Source organism: Papaver somniferum, chromosome 1 (assembly GCF_003573695.1).
Source record: "Papaver somniferum cultivar HN1 chromosome 1, ASM357369v1, whole genome shotgun sequence".
Classification (NCBI taxonomy): Eukaryota; Viridiplantae; Streptophyta; class Magnoliopsida; order Ranunculales; family Papaveraceae; genus Papaver; species Papaver somniferum.
In genome coordinates this window covers 244284256-244296251 of record NC_039358.1, presented here as the reverse complement: position 1 = coordinate 244296251, position 11996 = coordinate 244284256, and the positions used below count along the sequence as shown (strand labels likewise).

Sequence of the window (11996 nt, the reverse complement as noted above, 5' to 3'; positions counted from 1 at the left end):
AAGGGGTGACGTCTGCAACATCAAAGTCAAGAATAGAAAGATTTGACTTCATTATTGTGGGCTTGTGAGCTTTCTTAACCTTTAGTTTTTTGATCCCACCTATCTCACAATCAGAAACCTCCGAAAACAAAGTAGATAAGAAATAGAGGCAACAATATTGTTTAGTTAAAATTAGATATTTCTTACTTCTTCGTTGTGCGAAGTTTTTCTCTTATAGATTCTTTATTTGTATCATCTGAGGAAGAATTAAGATTTGGAACAGTTATCCTTAGGGCGCTTAAAGAAGAATTTTTCCTGGAATATTATGGGAATTGGGTTAATTAAAAAGATAACAGTTACAATCAAGAATCATGATTATCAGAAGAATAAAAGGATAAATCTTGAAAGAGGAAAACAAACTTTGCATTTTTATCCATGGCAACAGTAGCAGAAGAACAACAACGGTAGAAGCAGAAGAACAGTAACAGCAGGTTTGAAGCAAACAACGGAAGAAAGAGAAATTTTAGTGAAGAAGAAAAGAAAATTCTATTCTTCTTAAAAATAAGTCAATAAATAGGTAGAAGAGACGATCGGTTATAAACGGTTTGATCCGGTAAAAAGGAGAAGAATCGACGCGTTGAATAAATGAACTGGAATTCCAGAGGAATGTCGGCAAGGTAGAATACGAAAAGATATACACATGCGATATTATAGGATGAAAATTTCTTATATCGCTCACTCCATAATGTAAGCGAAATGAGAAGAGGAAAAATGTAGGAGTGGAGTATCGCACATATCAATAAGTATGCGAAGTAAGTATCATCTGATGTAAGCAAGGACTATCGTGCATGGAAAAGTTGAAGTGACGTATTGGATGATGTCGGCAAAACCACGAGTAAAGTGTGATGTTATATGCGAGATATAGTCTGTGCGAGAATGAGTGATTGTAAATGAGCGAATGTATCGCACAATGATTCCGAAAAATAGTGGATCTCTTAGATGTCATCCACTAGGAGGAATCACTATATAAAGGAAGGAAGTCATCACGAAAGAGAGACATCTTTTAGTGAGTGTTAGACAAGAAACTAGGAGAGAGAAAGTTTATTTGGAGAGCAAGTAAAGTCATTGTAAGGTCAATATATCCAATTATAATCTTTGAAAGTTGATAAAGAATTCATTATGATTACTTGATTGATAGTCTAGATACATTGGGGTGTGGTTGTAGGTTTTCCTACAACTACAAAAATAAAACAGAAGAGAAGAAGAAAACGAAAGAACAAAAGAGAAGAACGAACTTTTCCTATAACCAAATGACTTCTTACCAAGGCACCCAAGATATTGGATATGGGAAGCCTCTAGGTGATCATAGAAGATATCTTGGGTGTGTTGGTATCGTTTGTATGTGAAATGACCATTTTACCCTTCATCCATCTCAGATGATTTCTCCTCCGTCGGGTATTCGAAAGACACGTTGAAGTAGTCCATTTCGCATAGTTTTTCAAGATCTATCTAATGGTACTAGTTTCATAACCAAATTATTGTCGAATAAATTTCTAATAATTAAAATTCATAATAATTAAGCAAGTCATTAGCGACTAAACTGTCTCTTGACTGGTCTAATAGCGTTGACGAGCTTACGATTCATTAAATCATGGATATGCGGTTTCTGCTACCCATAGGTTAGGAGTCCAACCCCTGGCCAACTTGGCTAATGCCAGTTGGTTATATATCGATAATCTTGATTGTAACCAGATGGTGGGTATGAATCTGGGGAAGATTGTTTGTATTTGCAGCCATTAAAGGACGGGTTTTGCGTGGTTTTGGGGTCTAATGCTGATACCAACTTAGGAATTAGGTTTGGTAAATATCATCCACAGTTGTCGGGAGATGATCATTCTATTTATATGCAGAGATACAACACGTTGTTACAGATGTTGTTACATGTTCAAAAACTGATTCAAGTTCACATATTACGTCGGAGTAATTTGCTGATGACATGAATAAGTTTCTTGGCTACTTGACTGAATTTGTTTAGAGTCTTCCGGGTTGATGTTGACGCTATCCTTGACAAAGGCAGAGTACACTATCCAATCAAAATGTGTATGGCGTCTGCATCTTGTTGTGCGTAACTTTTGTTATCCGTAAGAAAAAATAGTGGGCCTAACCTGTTTCCGGCCCAACTGTCTTACCTGGAACGTCCGTGAACTCACTGAGTCAGTGACTGAGTTGCCACTGTACCCAACTTAGTAATTCTGGACCGATTTACCCCTTCATTGTCTGCAAGTTTTCTTGATTTACAGAGGGAAATTTGGTTGCATCACAATTTACCAAAATGAAAATATATCTCCTAAAAGTACCAAAATATACTCTCTTACTAGTTTGATTAATATCATTTCTATAACCTCACACATCCATAATACCCGCTGTTCAAAGGCTAATAATGGAAGAAGGAAAAAGCTAGCTCTCCCTTTGGCTCCAAAGGAGAAGCCTTTGAGAAAGTATTGTAAATTTATACTGGAAAAGAAAGAAAGAAAAGGATGTATAAGGTGCCTTTAATATTCAACCACTCCCTCAAGAATCTTATACTTTAACCAGTTCCAGGCATCCAGCTGCTAATGGTAATATATATTTTTCCATGAGTTTACACGTTAGAATTTTCAACGTAGTAAACTATTAAAGCCACCAATATATACCCAATCCAATCCCCATAATACAAAAAAGATGTCCCAAAGGAAAGGGACATGAAATACTAGTAAATGGTAAAGAAAACGAGTTTTAGAATTGGTCCCAAGCTTAAAATTTTATGATGGCCGTGAAAAAAGTAATAATAATACAATCAAGATAACAATAATAAATAATGCATTATTACAAGCCAAAAAAAGAAAAAAGATAGAAGCTTCATGTATACAATATTTTAAACACCGACAAAGAAGAATTGTTCCTGAATTTACTTTGATAGAAAAATTGCTCTTGAATCATACGTACACCAAGAAAGTAAAAACCAGATAAAATGGTCAATGTTGCATTTCTAAGTACTGAAGATTTCGTGTATTATCAGATGATACCATCTAATGAAAAGGTGAGAAATGTGCATTGGTGCATTTTGATTTTAAAGGGTAAACAAAGTTGCATTCGTAAATTTAATATAACATTCATGATCATGAAATTAACAGAATGCTAACATTATTAAATGTGAATACGAGCCAAACGTACTGAAAAGTTGTTCTCCGGCCTAAATTTTGACGGTGGATTAGAAAAATAAAGGGTTACATATAGAACAAGATTGATAAATATTTACATGGTAGAAACTTCCATCGAATAATTTGAACAGTTCAAAGCTTAAATTAATTCCAGCTATTAGATTCTCAGAAAGAGAGACCAGTCAAGTGCACTGTTTTCCATTAAAAGCCGCCATGTCCCATATGCAGGAAATGTCTTACAAAGTTAGTGGAAAACACAGAGTTAAAGAATATGACATTCTTGACAAAACACCAAGATTTTTCAGTACCTAACCAGCAATTTCCAATTGAAATTCGAAAAACACACCAAATAATCAATGCAGACCTTCACATCAAAATTGATTGTACAGACAAGATTGGTTCAATAATTTCTTCTCTTTTTCATATTTCCACAGCGAGTAGGAGATATTACATTCTGAGAATGTGATCCCTTAACATGCCTATATAAAGGGATGAGAAGTGTGTACATTAAGATCACAACACAAAACAACCCTAGGAAGAAAAGAAAATGGCAAGAAGAGCAGGAGCCTCAATGGCTTCTTTCACCACATTTTTGGTGGTACTCATATCTTTCAGTCTTCCGTTCCAAACCATAGCAGATGTTTACTATTACAGCTCACCACCACCCCCAACTCCTGTGTACAAGTATGCGTCACCGCCACCGCCTACTCCCGTATACAAGTACAAGTCACCACCACCACCAACTCCTGTATACAAATACAAATCGCCTCCTCCACCTACTCCCATATACAAGTACAAGTCACCACCACCACCAACCCATGTATACAAATACAAATCACCTCCTCCTCCTCCCGTATACAAGTACAAGTCACCACCACCACCAACCCATGTATACAAATACAAATCACCTCCACCCCCTACTCCCGTATACAAGTACAAATCTCCACCACCACCTACCCCCGTGTACAAGTATAAGTCACCACCACCACCAACACCTGTCTACAAATACAAATCACCACCACCACCTACTCCAGTGTACAAATACAAGTCACCACCACCACCGACTCCCGTATACAAATACAAATCTCCACCACCACCTACTCCGGTGTATAAATACAAGTCACCACCACCACCGACCCCGGTATACAAATACAAATCCCACCACCTACCCCTGTGTACAAATACAAGTCACCACCACCACCGACCCCCGCAAATACAAATCTCCCACCACCTATTCCGGTGTACAAATACAAGCACCACCACCGACTCCTTCTACAAATACAAACTCCCACCACCCCCGTGTACATACTCCTCTCCACCCACCCACGTGTACAAGTATAAGTCACACACCACCACCCACTCCTGTCTACAAATACAAGTCACACCACCACACCTACCCCAGTGTATAAGTAAAATCCCACCACCCCCGACTCCAGGTACAGATACAAGTCACCACCACCACCGACCCCGTAACAAATACAAATCTCCACCACCACCTACCCCCGGGTACAAATACATACCCACCTCCTATCCACACCACCCCTTGTATAAAGATAAAGTCACCACCACACACTCATGTACAAATACAAATCACCACCACCACCTACACCCGTCTACAAGTACAAGTCACCACCACCACCCACCCCAGTGTACAAATACAAATCCCCACCACCACCTACCCCAGTGTACAAATATAAATCTCCACCACCTCCTACTCCAGTCTACAAATATAAATCTCCACCACCACCTACTCATGTTTACAAGTATAAGTCACCACCACCTCCTACACCGGTCTACAAATATAAATCACCGCCACCACCCACTCCGGTTTACAAATATAAGTCACCACCACCACCTACTCCCGTCTACAAGTACAAGTCTCCACCACCTCCTACTCCAGTTTACAAGTACAAATCCCCTCCACCACCTACCCCAGTTTACAAGTACAAGTCACCACCACCACCTACCCCAGTATATAAGTACAAGTCACCACCACCTCCTACTCCGATATACAAGCCTGCTCCCCATCCAGTCTACAAATACAAATCGCCACCACCACCTACTCCAGTGTACAAATACAAATCACCACCACCACCTACCCCGGTTTACAAATACAAATCCCCTCCACCACCTACCCCATTTTACAAGTATAAATCACCACCACCTCCTACTCCAGTACATAAGCCCGCTCCTCATCCTGTGTACAAGTACAAACCACCACCTACTCCTGTCCACAAGCCCGCCCCAGTTTACCTGTATGCATCACCTCCTCCTCCCCACTATTGATGAATTACCTAAATCTCCGCTAGGTTTCATCCCTGTATTTCCTATATGTACTTCAATAAGAGAGTAAAGCATCTCCATACCGATTTAGTGTACAAGAAGGAAAGAACCACAGATGGTGGACTTCATTATTCTTCTGTTTTCTATCTTTTATTAGTAATCTTTGTACCAGTATGTAAACTTCAAATGCATTCCCACGTAAGAGCACCAATGTATTCTCATAATTATATACTTCCCAATAATTTGTTTTCTCCCAACTTTTGTTTCAAGCTTTTATAGCGTTTGCACAATTCAAAAGGAAACTCCATTAAGAAATTTCGTTTAAAGCAGCTCCATTTAACATCATAATCTAATCAAACATATTAATTACACTATAAGCGGGCACTGCGCACCTACAACACTAAAGATATATGAAAGCTTCCATTGTCGAGTTCTGTTGTATGGCCTGTTTCCATTGTTAAGATGAATACATGCACACGCACACGTATTAATTAGCCTATTTCCATTGTCATGATACATACATGCACACGTACATGTATGAATTAGCCTATTTCGTGAACAGTTAGTATGGACTATTCATTTGTTTGCAAGCCATTTGTACCTCTTTTTTCATTAAAAGTAAAAAAAAAAAAAAAAAGAGCCATTTTGTTTATCTTTAGACTGAGTAAAATGAGTGTGTTTACATGACTTCTCTCCCTCAATGATTCATAGGAAAGCCGCCGCAAGTTTTTCCATGATACAAAGAAAAGTTGAAAGTAAAAAATAGAAGAAGATATCATCATTCAGAGGAAGAAAGGAGTGACAAGATTTTCTAACCTTAAACTAAAAAAGGTAAATTTATACCATGTAGTAAAAGTAGTCCTTGCAATGATTTGTGCTTTACTTGAAGAGAAGTAGTGATAAAATAATTTTTCACCATCAGGAAGGACAATAATGCATCAAAAGATCAGGAAAAGAAGGATCCAAAGGACTAATCTATTTGTCAGTGTATAACAGCCATAAAAACCAAGTCAACGAATCAGTGCAATGCCAAACTAAAGTTTCACATCTCTCAAATAAATCAAATGGCACAGACAAAGATTAGGCTCAATAATTCGATGCTTTTTTCTTTCATCTTGTTTTTTTCTTTTTCAATTTTCCACAACTTGTAGATTTTATAATTTTTATGAATGTGACACTTCATATAAAGTGCGTAGCCCCAAACACACTATTCAACTGTAATTCTTGCATGTAATGTAAACTTGCTGGTGTGACCGTTTGACTTGTGTGTGACTGAATTTTCTATGTTTTGATTCCAAAATTTTCCCTTCTTTTTCTGGCCATGTCGACACTACTGGTTCCTTTCCCTGATCATCTTTAACAAAAAGTACTTTGGATTTGGATCCTAATTTCAGATTATTATGTTTTTTATTTATTTATTGAAAAAGAGTTGAATGCAGATGAATTTTGAACTCAAAATCATTGGGATATCACTAATTCTTCTTATAACTCTTTGGAATATAGTTTTAACCAGCTTGCATTTCTGCCGGCATGTTAGAACATTATTCATTGATCTATGATGTGATTTTGTTTCAAAAGCATACTATATGTTGCCAGATGCACCATGATTTCTTTTTAACCCATTCTTTAAAAACACCAAAGCCACAAGTAACCAAGAAAGCAACACTACCGACTAAACAGTACACGGCAGAGACCTGTATGCTCCAAGTTACACGCCTGCAATTAAACTCTAGACATTGACCGTTATTGCCACCTTACACGACACGAATGACTAGCGTTATCACAAATGTATATCCTTTGTCTCAAAAAATCAACAAAATATGACCACAAAAACAGTAAAAGATCAGATGCAAAACCTTGTAAGTCAAGAGTGTTTGGCCATGTGTTTGCATCACTTCACAGTTCACACCACATAGTAATAGGAAAGCAGCCGTGTCCCCATAGCACAGAAAGAGGGTTGAAAGTAGATGAAAATTCCAGTAAAAGCAATCAGAATATGCCAAGATTATTCATTTTTTAAATAGGATCGGAAAATGACTCGTTGAAAATTTTGTGTTTACCATTTACTTACCAAGACAAAAGTTGATGAATAATTGTTCAGAACGAAGACAAATATTGCATGAAAAAACAAATAGAACAGATCATATCTTCAGGTATAATAAACTATAAACTATTATTACTCTAGTCACCGACAGTAAAGACTAGCTTCCTGGTCACCGCAACACAACTTGCTGGTAGCAATCAAATTGGGTAATGAAGTTGACCGCCGTATGTGACTGTTTCTTGCGTCCCTGTTTCAAGCAACAAAATAAGTATTTGTATAGTATACGTGCACTAATTATTGGAACAAAGACTTTTTAGCGCTAATGAATTAAAATGCATGGAAAATAAAGCAAGACGAAAATTCGTTTGGTAAAGGTGACGGAATGTGCTAGTTATGTATCAGTAGGGATCCAATTATAGGTAGAATGAATCTACCGATGTATATGTCGAAAGTGCAAAGCATACGACCTTTACACACTGAAAATAACCTGCATTATTAAACTTTCCAACTCCAATCACTGATTGCAAGATTTCTAAAAAGAACCTACATTATTAGTAAACACGGTGAAAATAAAAAATACATATATGCTTATTGTATCAGGACAACTTTTAAACAATTTCGTACTTGGCTCCATTCCAGCTATGAGATACACAGGGTGCCAGAGTCAACTGTTTCGTTGTGTGTTTACACCATAAGCAGCCATGAAGCATATACCGAAAATGTCTTGCAAATAAAAAAGGACAAACCATGTGACAGCTTAACTAAATACCAAGATTTTATATACCTAACCACTAATATCAAAATTAAACAAAACCCCAGTCAAATAACCAGTGCAAAACTTCACATCAAAGTTGATTAGAGACAAGATGGTTTCAATAATGGATGGTAGAGACAAAGATTAGTTCCATAATTGATATTTTCTTTTTCATTTTTCCACAACTAGGGGATTTTCTATTTAAGAATGATGCAACTTTATAAGTAATGTACATTAAGATCATAACAACAACACCATTAGTAATAAGAAAGGAAAATGGCAAGATCAGCAGGAGCCTCCTCAATGGCTTCTTTCACAACATTTTTGGTGGTTCTCATATCTCTCAGCCTTCCTTTCCAAACCGTAGCAAATGTTTACTATTACAGCTCACCACCACCCCCAACTCCAGTGTACCACTATGCATCCCCACCTCCACCTACTCCAGTCTACAAACCTACTCCAACTCCAGTTTATCATTACAAGTCACCCCCACCTCCTACTCCGGTTTACAAGCCCCCCACTCCTACCCCGGTCTACAAGTACAAATCACCACCACCACCAACTCCAATCTATAAGCCTACTCCCACTCCGGTATACAAGTACAAGTCACCACCACCACCAACTCCAGTTTACAAGCCAACTCCTCATCCAGTTTACAAATACAAATCACCACCCCCACCTACTCCGGTTTATAAGTACAAGTCGCCACCACCTCCTACTCCAGTCTACAAGCCCGCTCCTCATCCAGTTTATAAGTACAAGTCACCACCACCTCCAACTCCCGTTTACAAGCCAACTCCAATTTACAGACCCCCCACTCCAGTTCACAAGCCCGCTCCTCATCCCGTTTATAAGTACAAGTCACCACCACCCCCAACTCCCATTTACAAGCCAACTCCAATTTACAAACCCCCCACTCCAGTTTACAAGCCAACTCCAATTTACAAACCCCCCACTCCAGTTTACAAGCCCCATCCTCATCCCGTTTATACGTACAAGTCACCACCGCCCCCAACTCCCATTTACAAGCCAACTCCAATTTACAAACCCCCCACTCCAGTTTACAAGCCAACTCCAATTTACAAACCCCCCACTCCAGTTTACAAGCCCCATCCTCATCCCGTTTATACGTACAAGTCACCACCACCCCCAACTCCCGTTTACAAGCCAACTCCAATTTACAAACCCCCACTCCAGTTTACAAGCCCGCTCCTCATCCCGTTTATAAGTACAAGTCACCACCACCTCCAACTCCCGTTTACAAGCCAACTCCAATTTACAAACCCCCTACTCCAGTTTACAAGCCCACTCCTCATCCCGTTTATACGTACAAGTCACCACCACCCCCAACTCCCGTTTACAAGCCAACTCCAGTGTACAAACCCCCAACCCCAGTCTACAAACCCACTCCTACACCAGTGTACAAGCCCCATCCACCAACTCCAGTGTACAAACCTACCCCAATCCACAAACCCACCCCAATTTACCTATACACATCTCCTCCTCCTCCTTACCACTATTGATGAAGTATCTAAAGCCCTCTCGGTTTTCTTCTTGTTTGCTCAAAAAATGTACTTTAATGAGCAATTAAGAATCTTCATCAAGCACTAGGAGAAATCAAGAATAACAAATGTCTGGATTGTTTCTTTTCTTTCTTTCATGTCTGTTCCTTTAGTTTTTCTTTTTCTTTCTTTATTTGGTTTGGTAGTAAATCTTGCATGTATGTAAACTTAAGAAGCATTTCCACGTAAGTGCACCATTGAATAAAATTACTTTTCTTTAATCTTTTGTTTGCTTCAATTTTCTAGTCAGTAGTAAAGCCATTGGCCAGGAAAAGATAAAATTATTGTACAATATGTAAGTCTAAAATTATCCAAAATCCTAAATGAAAAGTTGGTGTAATGTCATTTGCATCACAAGCAAAAGAAAGAGATCAAATCTTCACGTATAAAAATATTAACGCGACAAACAGAAAAATATTTTCAAATCACCGCTGTGCCGCGGTTTCAAGGCAGTGGTTGAGAGAATATTACTATTGCATGCGTCTCTCTGTTTTAAGCCACATGCAAAGGACGTATGCGTATAAGTATACTCATTAGTCTAAACATCACAACTTTAAAAAGACTTTGAAGAATAAATGGCATCTCGCCTGTCGATATACGTTTGAGTTCTGTTTTAAAACTCGTTGGTTCACCAGCAAGAGAAAACAGTAGGATACCTATTAGATAAGGTCACAGTAAATTGAAAACGACTGTTGTGTATGGTAAGGACGTACATACGTACATGATACTTCAAAATCATTATTATACCGATGTATGTTGTAGGAGTGGAATATCCCACAAATAATAAGTATACAAAGTAAGGATTATCTGATGTAAGCGAGGACTATCGCACATGGCAAAGTTGAAGTGACGTATTGGATGATGTCAGCAAAGTCACGAGTAAAGTGTGATGTTCTATGCGAAGTATAAGTTGTGCGAGAATGAGTGAGTGTAAATGAGCGAATGTATCGCACAATGATTCCAAAAAATAGTGGATCTCTTAGCTGTCATCCACTATGAGGAATCACTATATAAAGGAAAGAGGTCATCACGTAGGAGAGAGATATTTTAGTGTGTGTTAGACAAGAAACTAGGAGAGAAAGTTTATTTGGAGAGCAAGTAAAGTCATTGTAAAGTCATTGTTGTCCATTGTATCCAATTATAATCCTTGAAAATTAATAAAGAATTCATTATGATTACTTGAGTGATTGTTTTAGATACATTGGGATTTGGTTGTAGGTTTTTCTGCAACTACATTTTTGGCGCTAGAAACATGGATGGGTGATAAATCCTGGTAGTGAATTCATAGAATCTTGGAAAAAGTATGATCTGGAAATTGAAGATGGCGAGACTTGGATCTACTATTGAACAGGGAACAACATCCATAAGGAGCAATATAATTGCTGAAAGAAGAAGAATTACAAATCTTGATCAACAAGAAGAAAGAGTAAGAGAAAATCAAGGAAACGAAAATCCAATTTGACCTCAGCGTGAACAAGAGCGGAATAATGATATTGATTATGATAGAGTGAGCGTTCATACTTCGCAAACAAGTTCAACTGAAGAGGAAACATAAAGAACTGGGGATACAGGAAGAATTGAGGGGAATGATGAGAATATGACAATTGCATAGCTTATTCAAATATTGATTGCAGAACGACAAAGAGAAGGTGAAGAGCGTGCGAATTTGATACGTCAGAATGATGAATTAAGAGAAGAGAATCTTAGATTGCAAGAACAGAGATCGAGAAGTGCTACACGATCCAGGTCGAGATCAAGCAGGAGTTCATCAAAGCAAAGTCGATCTAATCAAGAAGATATTAGGCGAAGACAACGCATGGAAGCTATTGAAGAAAACATGCAAGTAGATGATAATCCACATGACCAACAAAGGAGAAGGGATGTAGCTCAAGATTTGGGAACTAATCGATATGAGCATCCGCGTGAACTTCTACATCGCAAACATAACAATTTTGTAAGAGAAGAAGAGGATCTGAGGCAAGGACAAATGATATTGCATGGAAGAGAAATGTTAAGAGCAGAGAACGAGCGTGAAAGGGAAGTTATTAGTGTGAGGAATGAAAGAGACAGACAAAGAAGAAGGGAAGAAATTGAAGAGAGATAATTGCAAGAAGCATTACGTCAAAATAATCATGATAATCGAGTAAGGCGGCGCGAACGTCATCGCATGGATG

General features: G+C 38.3%; 1 pseudogene; it reads left to right on the top strand.

Annotated features, from left to right (window-relative positions):
• Positions 1–3665: 3665 nt before the first annotated feature.
• On the top strand, positions 3666–10041 carry LOC113275399 (annotated as a pseudogene).
• The last annotated feature ends 1955 nt before the right edge of the window (positions 10042–11996 follow it).